The sequence below is a fragment of the Bos grunniens genome, chromosome 3, assembly GCF_055505025.1.
Source record: "Bos grunniens cultivar Pamir isolate PY7600 chromosome 3, Bosgru_T2T1.0, whole genome shotgun sequence".
NCBI lineage: Eukaryota > Metazoa > Chordata > Mammalia > Artiodactyla > Bovidae > Bos > Bos grunniens.
Genome location: NC_141167.1, coordinates 78,887,762 through 78,904,311, shown reverse-complemented (window position 1 = coordinate 78,904,311; position 16,550 = coordinate 78,887,762). Strand labels below are relative to the sequence as shown.

The 16,550-nt window shown below is 39.2% G+C and overlaps 1 long non-coding RNA gene across 1 annotated transcript in view; it reads left to right on the top strand.

Moving 5' to 3' along the window:
* The window catches only part of LOC147375902 (uncharacterized), a 47,990-nt gene that overhangs the window by 23,885 nt on the left and 7,555 nt on the right, over nt 1–16,550 (top strand). The window contains exon 2 of the long non-coding RNA XR_015160580.1: nt 14,541–14,635. This is a non-coding gene — a long non-coding RNA (uncharacterized LOC147375902). The remainder of the gene's footprint in view (nt 1–14,540; nt 14,636–16,550) is intronic.

Sequence of the window (16,550 nt, the reverse complement as noted above, 5' to 3'; positions counted from 1 at the left end):
AAAATAGACTCAATAGCTCATGCAACTCCTCTGCCTCTTTACCATGAACCCACCCTATCTGAGGATGGACAAGGAAATGGCAGCCCATCCAGAATTCTTGCCTGGAAAATTCAATGGACAAAGGAGCCTGGAGGGCTGCACAGCATGGGGTAGTAAAGAGTCGGACACGACTGAGCACAATACCACCTGACTTCTGCCCCAAGCCTGGAAACCCTAAAAAAATCCTACTGCTGCTATTCTGTTCTGGCAGCTAAATTCTAAAAAGTTTCCCAACCATACAGTCGTTCACACTGTAAATTTATGTTCTGTAAATTTGCTGAGCACTCAATATTGCTTACCAAGTTATTTCTTATTAAAGCTACAATTAGCTATCTTAGTCTTCTTGCACAAGGCGTGGTAACTTCATTTTTCTATTCAAGACTTCAGTGTATTTCTTCTCCACCCAGTAACAGAAAAGAATTTCCCTTTCTCTTTTTTTTGGAAAATATTGAGGCTATTAGGTTATCATTAGACCCATGGTTTTAAAGATCTAGTTTGTTCATGCTTCCATCCTGGTTAGCTGCTTATATTTACTTTTGTTTTCAAAGACGTTGCCCAGATACAACACCATCCATGGAAGAATGTAACTTAGTTACTACCAAAGATGTTTTCTTTTTTTTTTTCCTGGAAGCTGTGCTATTGTTTCTAATAATTCTCATTAATTCCACTTCTCAGTGATTCTTCAAAACTCATTTTAAATGAATTAGTTAATATGTACACAAAGCCCTTAAGTATATTATAATTACAAGCAGGTAGATTGATGGATCTGGCTATATCCTCATTGTTTTATTTACTATTGTTTTATACTGTTTAGAAAATATTATTTTTTAAGTGTTTATTCACTAATATGTTTGCTTGTAAGTATAGGCAAATGTTTAACCATTTATTATAATTGACATGATTCTTTTTATAAAATCATATTGAATAGGTCCAAAATAAATAATTCAGTGAATCTCTGTTGCTGTAACTGTTCTATTCAGCTTTATATTGGGACCTACATGAGTTTTATCTCATGGACATCATTAAAATGCCTCAGGTAATCACAACAATGGAAATTTCAGACATCAGAATGATTACATGCAAACACACACACACACATCTTGTAAAGGTAAACTAAATCTATAATGTAGTTTAAATTGCGAGCTGAAGTAGAGAATATATCTTGTGCTTTACTGTATGATTAGAGGGCCTAATGTAGGCCTGTGAACAGAGTACATACTCAGTACTTGGATGAATGAGTGAAAGGACCTGTGGTCATCAGTAATGCATCTAGACACTGAAGCCAGTTGCTTACACACATATCCTAGCTCCATTGCTCCACAACTGTGTGATGCTAAGCAAATGATATGCATACTCTGAATCCCAGTTTCTCAGTCATTAACTGTGGATAATCAATATATTCACCTCAAAAAATTTTCTTGAGCACTAAATGAATTAATAATACCCTACAGATAATAAGCATTCAGTTAGTATTAGCTATTACTGTTTGGTACAGTTACACTAAAATGGAGCCTTGTCTTTATATTTTGTATGTAGATATGCTTTTTTTTATTCAAGAACTTAAAAAATGTTTTAAACTTTATATCTGGGTATAACCGATTAACAATGCTGTGATAGTTTTGGGTGGACAGCAAAGGGCCTCAGCTATACAAATGCATCATATGTAGATATTTTCTAAAAGTATTACCCCAACAAGATCTGCACAGAATAATTGTTCAACAAGGTTCTTGCTGCTGTGTGGGTTCAGTTCAGTTCAGTAGCTCAGTCATGTCTGACTCTTTGCCACCCCATGGACTGCAGCACGCCAGGCCTCCCTGTCCATCACCAACTTCCAGAGTTTACTCAAACTCATGTTCATTGAGTCAGTGATACCATCCAACCACCTCATCCTCTGTCGTCCCCTTCTTCTCCCACCTTCTCTCAATCTTTCCCAGCATCGGGGTCTTTTCAAATGAGTCAGTTCTTTGCATCAAGTGGCCAAATTATTGGAGTTTCAGCTTCAAAATCAATCCTTCCAATAGGACGGACTGGTTGGATCTCCTTACAGTCCATGGGACTCTCAAGAGTCCCAACACCACAGTTCAAAAGCATCAATTCTTCAGTGCTCAGCTTTCTTTATAGTCCAACTCTCACGTCCATACAAGTCTATGGGAAAAACCATAGCCTTGACTAGATGGATCTTTGTTGACAAAGTAATGTCTCTGCTTTTTAACATGTTGTCTAGATTGGTCATAACTTTCCTTCCAAGGAGCAAGTGTCTTTTAATTTCATGGCTGTAGTCACCATCTGCAGTGATTTTGGAGCCCAAAAAAATAAAGTCTGACACTGTTTCCACCGTTTCCCCATCAATTTGCCATGAAGCAACAGGACCAGATGCCATGATCTTAGTTTTCTGAATGTTGAGGTTTAAGCTAGTTTTTTCACTCTCCTCTTTCACTTTCATCAAGAGGCCGTTTAGTTCTTTGGTTTCTGCCATAAGGGTGGTATAATCTGCATATCTGAGGTTATTGATATTTCTCCCAGCAATCTTGATTCCAGTTGTGCTTCATCCAGCCTGGCACTTTGCATGATGTACTCTGCATATAAGTTAAATAAGCAGGGTGACAATATATAGCCTTGGCATACTCCTTTTCCTATTTGGAACCAGTCTGTTGTTCCATGTCCAGTTCTAACTGTTGCTTCCTGATGTGCATACGGATTTCTCAAGAGGCAGGTCAGGTGGTCTGGTATTCCCACCTCTTGAAGAATTTTCCACAGTTTATTGTGATCTACACAGTCAAAGGCTTTGGCATAGTCAATAAAGCAGATGTAGGTGATTTTCTGGAACTCTCTTGCTTTTTCGATGATCCAGCAGATGTTGGCAATTTGATCTCTGGTTCCTCTGCCTTTTCTAAAACCAGTTTGAATACCTGAAAGTTCATGGTTCATGTACTGTAGAAGCCTGGCTTGGAGAATTTTGAGCATTACTTTACTAGCATGTGAGATGAGTGCAATTGTGTGGTAGTTTGAGCATTCTTTGGCATTGCCTTTCTTTGGGATTAGAATGAAAACTGACCTTTTCCAGTCCTGTGGCCACTGCTGAGTTTTCCAAATTTGCTGGCATATTGAGTGCAGCACTTTCACAGCATCATCTTTCAGAATTTGAAATAGCTCAACTGAAATTCCATCACCTCCACTTGCTTTGTTTGTAGTGATGCTTCCTAAGGCCCACTTGAGTTCACATTCCAGGATGTCTGGCTCTAGGTGAGTGGTCACACCATCATGATTATCTGGTTTGTGAAGATCTTTTCTGTATAGTTCTTCTGTGTATTCTTGCCACCTCTTCTTAATATCTTCTGCTTCTGTTAGGTCCATACCATTTCTGTCCTTTATGGAGCCCATCTTTGCATGAAATGTTCCCTTGGTATCTCTAATTTTCTTGAAGAGATCTCTAGTCTTTCCCACTCTATTATTTTCCTCTGTTTTTTTGCAGTGATCACTGAGGAAGGCTTTCTTATCTCTCCTTGCTAGTCTTTGGAACTTTGCATTCAGATGGGTATATCTTTCCTTTTCTCCTTTGCTTTTGGCTTCTCTTCTTTTCACAGCTATTTGTAAGGCCTCCTCAGACAGCCATTTTGATTTTTTGCATTTCCTTTTCGTGGGAATGGTCTTGATCCCTGTTTCTGTACAATGTCATGAACCTTGTTCATAGTTCTTCAGGCATTCTATCAGATCTAGTCCCTTAAATGGGTTAAATAAATGTTACATGGGTTAAATGAATGTTAAAGCCTAGTTAAGCTCCTGACACATGTTAGATATCAAGAATACTAGTTTTTCTCCTCCGTTTTTCTCCCCTGACTTACCATGTCCTTAACCTCATATTTCTTTCTGACCACTGCTATTCTTATGACTGTATTATAAATAACATTTTGGCACTGCTAATCCCACAACTTTGATCTCCAGACATCTATTATTCTCTGGGTCTTTATGTTCATTTACAAGAAAACCTTGATTCTATAATCAGGTAAACCAGAATTTAAACCTTGGTGTTACCACCTGATCTCCTCAGGCTTTACACACTCATCTGCAAAAAGGTCCTTAATCTACTTTACAGAGTTGCTGAAAGGATTAGGGCAGTTATATGCTCTGTTCCCATTATAATGCCTGGCACACAGTAAATTATCAAAATATATTACTCTAGTTCCTTCTCTCCTTGAACTGCTGCTACTGCTGCTGCTAAATCGCTTCAGTCGTGTCCGACTCTGTGCGACCCCATAGATGGCAGCCCACCAGGCTCCCCCATCCCTGGGATTCTCCAGGCAATAATACTGGAGTGGGTTGCCATTTCCTTCTCCAATGCATGAAAATGAAAATTGAAAGGGAAGTCGCTCAGTTGTGTCCAACTCAGCGACCCCATGGACTGCAGCCTATCAGGCTCCTCCATCCATGGGATTTTCCACGCAAGAGTACTGGAGTGGGGTGCCATTGCCTTCTCTGCTCCTTGAATTGACTTCCCTCATTTTGCATTTTTCTGCTGTACTTTATTTCTTTAAAGGATTCAAAGGAAACTATTGACTCTGACCCATCTGTTTTCTGGCTTCCCTGGTGGCTCAAGTGGTAAAGAATCTCCCTGCAATGCAGGAGACCCAGGTTTGATTCCTGGGTCGGAAAGATCCCCTGGAGAAGGGAATGACAACCCACTCCAGTACTATTGCCTGGAGAATTCCATGGACTAGAGGAACCTGGCATCATACAGTCCATGGGGTAACAAAGAGTCAGACATGACTGAGAGACTAACACTTTCATCTTTTCTCACAGCATTTTGCATTTTGTTTTCCAAAAGAACTTGAACAGTTTTAGATTCTCCTGCCTCCTTTAAGAACTGTGCTAGGGCCTATAGAGAATACAAAAATATTTCCCAGTGGAAAATTTCCCTGGTGGCTCAGTGGTAAAGAATCTGCCTGCAATGCAAAAGACACAGGTTCCATCCTTTTGTTGGAAAGATCCCCTGGAGTAGGAAATGGCAACCCACTCCAGTATTCTTGCCTGGAAAATCCCATGAACTGTAGCCTGCCAGCTGCTACATGTCACAAAAGTGTCGGACACAACTTAGCGACTAAATAACAAGAGGAAGTGGGGTCTGGGAAATGTTCCTGGAGATTTTGAACAATATCTTAATAATCTTGTTTCCCATCTCCATTCAAACACTTTCATTAATCCAGAAAAATTTTAAACTGTCTTCTCTGGGGAGAGAAAATGCCTAGGAAATAATTAATCCTTGTATATTATAACTGGTCATTTGCAATTGAAAAGCCAAGAACTTGGTATCTTTAATTTTTGGTTTGTGCTGCAACTATGTCCCCTGCCCTTCTTTCTCATCCTGCTTCTTGGGAGAATGGAACAATCCAGTCTAGTGGCCAGGACAGGAAAGGTTCAGGTGGAGGAAATACTTCACTGTCTCCATGACACAGGGATTTTATTTATAGTTTAAAATACTTCAGTCTTAATCAGATTTGGGATTTCTGGAAACTCAAGTACATTTCTGAGACAATATTTCATGCTGTGATATTGAAATTTGTTCCTCTAGGCTTTATTTTCTGACAATAGGCTTTACAATAGAATTATTGTGTTTAAACAGTGAATATTGGGCAAGTAGTTGGCGTTAGTAGTAAAGAACCTGTCTGTCAATGCAGGAGACATAAGAGATGTGGATTCGATCTCTGGGTCGGGAAGATCCCCTGGAGAAGGGAGTGGCAACTCACTCCAGTGTTCTTGCCTGGAAAATCCTATGGACAAAGGAGCCTGGTGGGCTACAGTCCATGGAGTTGTAAAGAGTCAGACTCGACTGAAGCAACTTAGCATGCAGACTCATGGAAGTAACTTAAACCTCTTCTGTCTTCAATAATCTGGCTTGATATAATATGTGATGTTTCAAATAATATGTTCTTTACTCCACAAAGTCTTCTTTGATCTCTGAGGATTAGTTCTGTATTTCCAGAATTCCAGGTATTTACTTCTATGATAACCTTTAGCACTCTGTTCACTATACTATACTACTATACTAGTAGTCTTATTAGACTACTAGACTACAAGCTCACTGAGGTCAGGGCCAGTGTCTATTTCACTGTTCATCCCCAGTGCCGGGCACAGCATCTGGCTCACAGGACAACTACAAACACTGCTTGGAATATAAATGAACAAATTCACTGATATTATCCAAACCATTCCTCACCTACCCTCAATATATTAGAAGAAGAAAATAAGTAATCAAGTGTTGTGGATGTCTTTTAGTCCAATCACTGACTCACAGTAAAAATCCTTTATATAAAATTGCTACAGAGAGTCAAGCTTTTGCTAAAATATTTCCCGAAGACAGAATATATTTAGCATTTTTCCATTTATGGGTAGTTTATATTTTTAGAAAGTGCTTTTAATAATTGAATCAAAATCTGCCTCCTTGGTTCTGTCTGCCCTTTGGAGTTTTATATATTTGCATTTTCTGTACTAGAATTCTCCAAATTTGTTAAAAAGACATAAAATCAAAAAGAACTAAAAAGTGGTAAGGACTATTATTTTGCACAGAAATCACCATCAACCAGAATGTCTGCTTTTTCCTCTAATAAAATACACAGGTCTTGCTTTCAAACTAAGGTACTCACAGTCATGTCAGGGCATGTAATAGGGCAGGAATACTGAAAGATTTGGCTACTATATTCCAAGAGGGGAAACTGCCATGACTTTAAGCCTTGTCTTTGTTGTGAGAGAAGCATTGTTTAGGTACTTTATAATATATGTCATACAACACAAGATGAGGATTCATTTCTGCTCATCAATATTACTCTATGTGCTTTTGCTCTGTCCCCATTTTGCTACGGAGAAGGAAATGTCAACCCACTCCAGTATTCTTGCCTAGAGAATCCCGTGGACAGAGGAGCCTGGTGGGCTGATGTCCATGGGGTTGCACAGAGTCAGACACGACTGAAGCAAAATGCATGCATGCATTGGAGAAGGAAATGGCAACCCATCCAGTGTTCTTGCCTGGAGAATCCCAGGGACAGAGGAGCCTGGAGGGCTGCTGTCTGTGGGGTCGCACAGAGTCCGACACAACTGAAGCGACTTAGCAGCAGCAGCAGCATATTGCTACTGCCTACTTGTCATTGTCACCTCAATTCCTACATCTAAAAGGCCCAAAGTGCCTTCTTGTCTTAATCAATTTCTTCAGCCAGTTGTTCTATCATTGACATCATTATTCCGACAGGCTTATAAAATATGGGATTAATTTGTCCTGCTCATTCCCCTACCCTGTCAGTTACCCAGTCATTCACATTTCTCCTCTGTAGTATTTCTCACATCTACTTCTTTCTCTGCAGTGAGGCTGACAAATGGCCTTCATCAGGCACATGCTTTGATTTCTGCTGCCCTTCCTCATTCCAGCTTCTATCCCATTTTAATGCAGAAGGCATACCACAGCCATACTAGTTTGCCTTAAAATCCTCTGTTATCAGTATGTCACCTAGTTTAAAATCTGTAATGTATTGATGTTCTACTGCATTGGATGCCAAACTCCTCTGCCTCCATTTCAAGGTCCTTCTTCAACCCCTAACCCCTCAAACTGTCCAGGTTTATTTTAGCTACTGCACCTCCCAATCTACCCCCCCTCCCTTCACACTCCAGGTCCACTCCTGTCACCCACTTTTCTCACTGCAACCCACCTGCTCCCCCACCCTCTCACAACCCTGCTACATCTGATTTGTATCATCTGCGGTCTCCTCTGGGCCAGTTCTGAAGCCCACCTTTAGTCCTATTTTCTCCACAGTTTTTTGTCTCAATTTTTCCAGGATTTATCCAGCTCCTTTCTTCTCTCTCCTCTATTATTTTTATTATGAATTATAAACAAAAGTAAATAAAACTTATGTGTACAGTTTAACAAGTAGTTGTAAAAAGAACACAATTCAGATGGGAAACACAACATGCTGGAACTCCGGGGGCCCATCCCAGCTCCCTTCCCAATTAATGTTCAGTTCAGTTTAGTTCAGTCGCTCAGTCGTGTCCGACTCTTTGCGACCCCATGAATTGCAGCACACCAGGCCTCCCTGTCCATCACCAACTCCCGGAGTTCACTCAGACTCACGTCCATCGAGTCAGTGATGCCATCCAGCCATCTCATCCTCTGTCGTCCCCTTCTCCTCTTGCCCCCAATCCCTCCCAGCATCAGAGTCTTTTCCAATGAGTCAACTCTTCGCATGAGGTGTTCAAAGTACTGGAGTTTCAGCTTTAGCATCATTCCTTCCAAAGAAATCCCAGGGCTGATCTCCTTCAGAATGGACTGGTTGGATCTCCTTGCAGTCCAAGGGACTCTCAATTAATGTATCCCTTCCCAATTAATTTTACAGTACTAACAGTCTGTACCTCATCATTTAACACTTATAGTAAAAGTACCAACTTGCTTTGCCTTGTGGCTTAACTGTGTTAATTTTATTCTTCCTCCTTGACTGTAGGCTCTTAAAGGGCAGGGTCTGTATAGATTATTCTTCACAAACCCTGCAATATCCCAAGCAGTGCTAAGCATATATGGGTATTCAATAGATACTTGCTCATTGATTATAGACTAAGAAAAACCAACTCTGAGGGCACACAATGGTGTTTGTGTCCCATCTGTATTTTTGTGTCCAAGAGTGAACGCTGTGATATCTCTCAAACGCATGCTAATGTTTAGAAAATGGCACAGTTCTACTTCATTGAGTCCTTGCCCCATATATTATGCTCCGTGGTTTCAGTTTTCTTTTCCTTTATATTGCACTCAGCTTCCTTGGAAATTCCTCAGGGAATTTCCAGTTTTGTCAGACAGAATGTAGAGGAATGCCTTGTTAAGGAATGTTGTCCATGGCAACATTGCAGAAACGCTAGCAATTTTCTATTTCAAAGACCTGCTGTAATCACAAAACAACCTTCTCTCTTCCACTGCACAACTCTTCCTCTCATGAAAGAACTTTGCATCGCATCTAAATGTCTTTAGGACTAAATGTTTTAAGGAATGTTAGTAACATTCCCTATTTTGGAGGTTTAATCACACAGGACTTCTAGAGAAGATTCCATGCCAGGAATAGAGAAGAAAAGATATATATATATAATAAACAAATAAGGTAATAATGAACAAAACACACATAATCAAAAAGTAAATAGTAATTTCTGAAGAAGCTCTCTGTGTAAGTAAAATATTTGATTCAAGGAAATGATACAGTGTAAACATAAAAAATACATACAGTATGCCAATGATGGTGCTGAGAAAAATGGCATATATATCACAAAACCATAACAATTCTAGTCACTAGTGAGAAAATAATGCAAAATAAGCATTCTTGCAAGAAGAACCTGGGATTTAGCAGCAAAAGGAAGGAAATCCACCTTTTGTCTTATCCTAGAACTTTTATGACTGGGGAAAAACTCATTGTATTGCAGAATTATTTCTGTCTTGGGATAATTATAATGAGGCAGTGGAGATAAGGAGGAAGGAAACCAACACTTATTGAAATGGGTTTTTTGTTTTTTTACAATAGCTTAGCTCATGCCTCGGCCAGTGAAATGTCTATGTCAGGCGGGATAGAAAGCTACAAAGAATAGCACCTGACAATCACCACTCTATCAGTTAAGCAGCTACAGTTAACCGCCAAACTTCAGATGTGAGGAGGACAAGCACTATTGAGAAGTCCCAGATTTTCATTCACTCAGTTTACTAATGAAGAAGCTCCTCCCATGTGCCAGATCCACTTTGGATACATCGTGGAACAAATAGGTGAAATTTTGCTCTTGCGGCGCCCACATTCTAGCAAAGTTATGCTGATCGTGATTCATACAGTGTGATACGAATCTGTGAATAAGAATCAACTTTTAGTTCTTTGGCCCATTTTTTGATTGGGTCATTTATTTTTCTGGAGTTGAGCTGTAGGAGTTGCTTGTATATTTTTGAGATTAGTTGTTTGTCAGTTGCTTCATTTGCTATTATTTTCTCCCATTCTGAAGGCTGCCTTTTCACCTTGCTAATAGTTTCCTTTGTTGTGCAGAAGCTTTTAAGTTTAATTAGTTTGTTTATTTGTTTATTTTTGCTTTTATTTCCAATATTCTGGGAGGTGGGTCATAGAGGATCCTGCTGTGATGTATGTCGGAGAGTGTTTTGCCCATGTTCTCCTCTAGGAGTTTTATAGTTTCTGGTCTTACGTTGAGATCTTTAATCCATTTTGAGTTTATTTTTGTGTATAGTGTTAGAAAGTGTTCTAGTTTCATTCTTTTACAAGTGGTTGACCAGTTTTCCCAGCACCACTTGTTAAAGAGATTGTCTTTAATCCATTGTATATTCTTGCCTCCTTTGTCAAAGATAAGGTGTCCTTTCTTCAAAGAAGACATACAGATGGCTAACAAACACATGAAAAGATGCTCAACATCACTCATTATCAGAGAAATGCAAATCAAAACCACTGTGAGGTACCATTTCACACCAGTCAGAATGGCTGTGATCCAAAAGTCTACAAGCAATAAATGGTAGAGAGGGTGTGGAGAAAAGGGAACCCTCTTACACTGTTGGTGGGAATGCAAACTAGTACAGCCTCTATGGAGAACAGTGTGGAGATTCCTTAAAAAACTGGAAATAGAACTGCCTTATGATCCAGCAATCCCACTGCTGGGCATACACACTGAGGAAACCAGAAGGGAAAGAAACATGTGTACCCCAGTGTTCATCGCAGCACTGTTTATAATAGCCAGGACATGGAAGCAACCTAGATGCCCATCAGCAGATGAATGGATAAGAAAGCAGTGGTACATATACACAATGGAGTATTACTCAGCCATTAAAAAGAATACATTTGAATCAGTTCTAATGAGATGGATAAAACTGGAACCTATTATACAGAGTGAAGTAAGCCAGAAAGAAAAACACCAATACAGTATACTAATGCATATATATGGAATTTAGAAAGATGGTAACAATAACCCTGTATACGAGACAGCAAAAGAGACACTGATGTATAGATCAGTCTTATGGACTCTGTGGGAGAGGGAGAGGGTGGGGAGATTTGGGAGAATGGCATTGAAACATGTATAATATCATGTATGAAACAAGTTGCCAGTCCAGGTTCGATGCACGATACTGGATGCTTGGGGCTGGTGCACTGGGACGACCCAGAGGGAGGGTATGGGGAAGGAGGAGGGAGGAGGATTCAGGATGGGGAACACAGGTATACCTGTGGCGGATTCATCTCGATATTTGGCAAAACTAATACAATATTGTAAAGTTTAAAAATAAAATAAAATTTAAAAAAAAGAATCAACTTTTACGGATTTCAAAGGCAAAAATATATATTGTTTACTTCGTGGGGAAACCATAGAAAGCTTATAAGTAAACAGAAGCCTTAGATAGTGGTTGAGTAGGTAAGGATGAGTGAAAGCAATAGGATCAGAAAGGAACAAACAGGTAACTTCAATAACATCTGTGATGTGAAAGTTCTGAGCTTGGGTAATGGAATGATAGGTGCATGTTTTATTATTTTGCTTTACAAGCTAAGTAAGAGTTACATAATATCCTTTGTACATATAGGATATTATATCATAAAGTTTTGTTTGTTTGTATGTTTTTAATGAAAGGGGAGAGAAGATGGCAGTGATTTTTTACAAAGGAGCAAGAGGGTAGGGCATGAAATTTATTTTCTCACACTTTTGGAGTCTGGAAGTCCAAGATCAGGATGACAGTATGTCAGCTTCTGATGAGAGCTCTCTTCCTGGCTTGCAGATGGCCATCTTCTAACCATGACTTTGCATGATAGAGAGAGAGAGCAAGCTCTCTAGTGCCTCCTCTTAAAAAGACACTAATCCCATCATGACGGCACTACCTTCATGAACTTATCTACATCTAATTATCTCCCAAAGTCCCTATCTGCAAATACTACCTCACTGGGGATTATGGTTTCAACATATGAATTTGGAGGACAAACATTCTATCTATAACAGACTCTGCAGAGGATTTACTGAGGAGTGTTTTCAGTAGACATAAGAAAGTGAAAAGTCAGAACTGGACAGAAGTAGAAACGACCAGGAATGAGATTGCAACTGAAGCCTCAATCTATTTTATGAGGAGTTGTGGAGGTGGGACAGACCTTCAGAAATATAGTGAATTAAAGGCAAGGGGATAGTCATTGGCTGTTGGTTGCTCCCTAAAGGGCATAACCTGAGCAAGACAGTATCTAGGAGAGATGCAGTTTTGAGCCATCAATGGCTGATGTTTCCAGCAGCTAGAAGACTGGTGTTTAAGCCGTGAAGAAGTGATCTGGGAAAAACATGACTGTAATCACCAGAGTTTCAAGAGCTAGAATATCATGGTGATTAAAACAGACTGAACCTAAAATCAGAACTCTGTGTGGTCTATGAAATTTCACTGAAATCTATCAAAATTTTTTTCTCATCTGTAAAAATGGTTATAATACTATAATCATATAAAATAGTGTAATATATTTTACATTATAGTTATTATATATGCATTATTCTAACAATTGTTATAAGGATTACATAAACTTAAAAATATACAAAGAAATTTATTGTAGTACCTGACTTGTACGTTCAATAAATGGTAGCAATTATTACTATATTAATATCATATACTTTCTGAAACAAGATTGAGTATATACAAATAAACAGTCAGATGCCTCAATTAGTTCATAGGATAAAAATTTTATTTGAGAAATTTTCAGTACTTATTGATATCAGTGCCTTGGGATATTCTGAATTGTAGTGTCAGATTTCACACAGGGGTCTGAGATGGCAAATGGATTTAATCCCAAATTCTGGCAAAGAGTAATCTGTAGTAGCTGCTGGGAGGGTAGTGTTAGGAAACTTTCTAAGGAGATTTCCACTTCCAGTTAGATTGTAGTTAGATGGGAAAGAACTTTGAACCTAGTAACAACTAGGAAAAACACCCAAGTAAAATTTTAAAAATCACACTTTTTTATGGAGCTAGACATAGAGTTTGAGCAAACTCAGGGAGATAGTGAAGGACAGGGAAGCCTGGCGTGTTGCAGTTCATGGGGTCAAGGAGAGTCAGACACGACTTGGCAACTAAACAACAAGCAAGAGAGAGGGACATAAGGAAGCCCATAAGAACTAAATTACAGGGACTTCCCTGGTGGTTCAGTGGCTAAGACTTTACCTTCCATTGCAGGGGGTATGGGTTTGATCCCCGGTTGGGGAGTTAAGATTCCACAGGCTTCTCAGCAAAAAACCAAAACAACATAAAACAGAAACAACAGTACAACAAATTCAATAAAGACTTTTAAAATGGCCCACATTTAAAAAAAAAAATCTTTAAAAAAAGAACTAAATTACAGAGCAATATGTGCCACATCTATTTGATCTGGGAGCTGTGGTTGCCTGTATACCTGGGTGGAGAGGAGGTGCCTGTTCTATGTCCAAATGAATGGTGGAACTGGCCTGTCATGGTTAAAGAAACAGAACAAATAAGGATAAATCAGCTAAGCCTTTTCCTTAAATAACAGAATGCATTAATGAAACAGGATGACGTCTAGAAAAGTCCCATATGCAAAGCAAATTGCTAGGTCTGATAATTCTCTATAACCTAACTCTGAATTTGTGCTGAGAACACAGTGGGTGTTGTGGGGGTGAAAGTGTAGTCCTTAGCATTCTTGAGCATTCTTGTGATAATTAGAGTTCAGGGATCTGCCCAATTAAGTCCAAAAAGTGAACCAAGTATATCTTAAAATTCAGCACAATTGACTGCCAGATCAACTATCAGTGAAAAAAAAAAGAAGACAGAAAGAGAGGCATATAAGTTGGACTAATCACAAATGAACTTTAAAACAAAACCAAGAACTATTTCTAGAATTGTTAGAATTTCTAGAACTGAAAAGTGTAATGTTTGAAGTTAAAATTTCATTGGACGTGTTTAACAGCAGATAGATCACTGCAGAAAAAACTAGTAAATTCTTTTAAAAGTTAATAAAAATTATCTAAAGAAGAGAGATAAAGTGATTTTAGAAAACAAAGTATCAGGAATTGTGGAATAATGTCAGATGGTCTTACATACATGTAACTGGGGTCCTGGAAATGGAGGAGAGAGACAAGGGGACACAAAAGATATATGGTGAAAGAGAAGCCTAAAATTTTCCAAATTCACCGGGAAGGGTGACATATAGGTATTTGCTTTATCAATAGATATATATTTTAGTTTAATTTCTTAAACTTTTAATATTAGAAAAGATAAATGTTTAAGTAAAGAAGTTTTGAAATTAGACTGCTTGTGTTTGAATCTCTGATCCATAATTATTAGTGTGTTACCTTAGAAAACTTTCTTTAGCATTCCAGGCTCTTCGTCCCTCATCTGTAAACTGAGTATAATAGCATATTAACCTCATAGAGAACATTATGAAATAATACATGTTAAGCTTTTAGCATGGTTCCTGGCACCTAGAAAGAACTCAATAGAAGTGAAATTTCTCCTCTTTCATTTCTTTATCATCTAGGAAATCTTCAGCCGTGGTCATGTCTATGCCCAAAGGCCAAGTTCATATCAGATACAGCAAGCTGTAAGACTCTTTTCTGATGATCCCAATTCAAGGTAAAGTTGCTTCAAATTCATCATAAATAAGGCATTATATATGATCCTCATCCAGAGAGGGTGAGCCAGCATATTGATGGGAGAGACTGGAATAATTAGGTCTGTCCCTATCTGAAGACTTATCCTCTGGCCAAGCACACCTCTCTGCTGAACATACCACAAGGCCTGGAAAATGGTAAATAGTAACCTGCTACTAGGTGACTAAGCTTTTGTTTTGGAGAGAAAGCAGAACAATTCAAGCAACCTATCAACGACACCATGGTTTTCTACTTCCTTCCTAACCAAGTTTAGCTTTCATTTTGCCTTTCCGGCAGAAAAATACACTAGAATGACGTCTGTTTGGGCAGTCTGGACCAACTCTGTGTCCCTCCCCGATGGTCAGTGATCCTTTGTGTTTGGACTAGTTTTCTCTTTTGCACCATCTGGCATCTTCCATGTGGAAAAACAGGGCTGATTTTCTAGCAGACACAGCCTTACATTATTTACGCTGTTTATTTTGGTTGGTTTTAAATTTCTTTTGTTAGGAAGAACTATATGCCTTCTAAAAATCCAAAAATTTTACTAGGTTCTCTTTTTTTTCAGATAATTTCTTAAAATATCAAGGGAGAGCATTTCCAGCTTTTATCATTGGGAAAACCACTTGTTTATACATTTGTTAAGGTAGTGTTTATTTCTACCCTAAATTGTGATCTTTAGACCAGTTTATCAATTCAAGCATTTTAATATATGTAACAACTATTCATTTGAGCGCCGAAGAATTGATGCTTTTGAACTGTGGTGTTGGATAAGACTCTTGAGAGTCCCTTGGACTGCAAGGAGATCCAACCAGTCCATTCTGAAGGAGATCAGCCCTGGGATTTCTTTGGAAGGAATGATGCTGAAGCTGAAACTCCAGTACTTGGGCCACCTCATGGGAAGAGTTGACTCATTGGAAAAGACTCTGATGCTGGGAGGGATTGGGGGCAAGAGGAGAAGGGGACGACAGAGGATGGGATGGCTGGATGGCATCACTGACTCGATGGCCGTGAGTCTGAGTGAACTCCGGGAGTTGGTGATGGACAGGGAGGCCTGGCGTGCTGCGATTCATGGGGTGGCAAAGGGTCGGACACGACTGAGCGACTGATCTGATCTGATCTGATTCATTTACCAGATACCTTTCTTGGTGAGGGGATGCACTAATGAATATATCAAACACATGGTGAAGATCTTGCCTTTGTTGATCTTACAGCATAGTGAGGAAGAAAGAGAACAGTAGAATAATAACACTGACTTGAGGGCAACAGTCTTACAATGACAGAAAACCAGCATCTACCATTATATAAAGTCAAATCCTTGGAACAAATATTGTTGTGTTGTTGTTGTTCAGTCACTTGATAGTGTCCAACTCTTTGTGACCCTATGGACTGCAGTGTACCAGGATTCTCTGTCCTTCACTATCTCCCTGAGTTTGCTCAAACTCACATCCATTGAGTTGATGATGCCATCCAACCATCTCATCCTCTGTCGCCCCCTTCTCCTGTCCTCAGTCTTTCTCAGCATCAAGGTCTTTCCCAATGAGTTGACTCTCTGCATTAGGTAGCCAAAGTAGTGGGACTTCAGCATCAGTCCTTCCAATTAATATTCAAGGTTGATTTTCTTTAAGATTGACTGGTTTGATCTCCTTGCAGTCCAAGGGACTCTCAAGAGTCTTTTCCAGCTCCACAGTTTGAAAGCATTGATTCTTCAGTGCTCAGTCTTCTTTATGGTCCAACTCTTACATCTTTACAGGACTACTGGAAAAACCATAGCTTTAACTATACAGACCTTTGTTGGCCAATTAATGTCTCTGCTTTTATAAATATGTGTCATCAGTCGTAGTCATAGCTGCTTCAGTTGTGTCCGACTCTGTGTGACCCCATAGACAGCAGCCCACTAG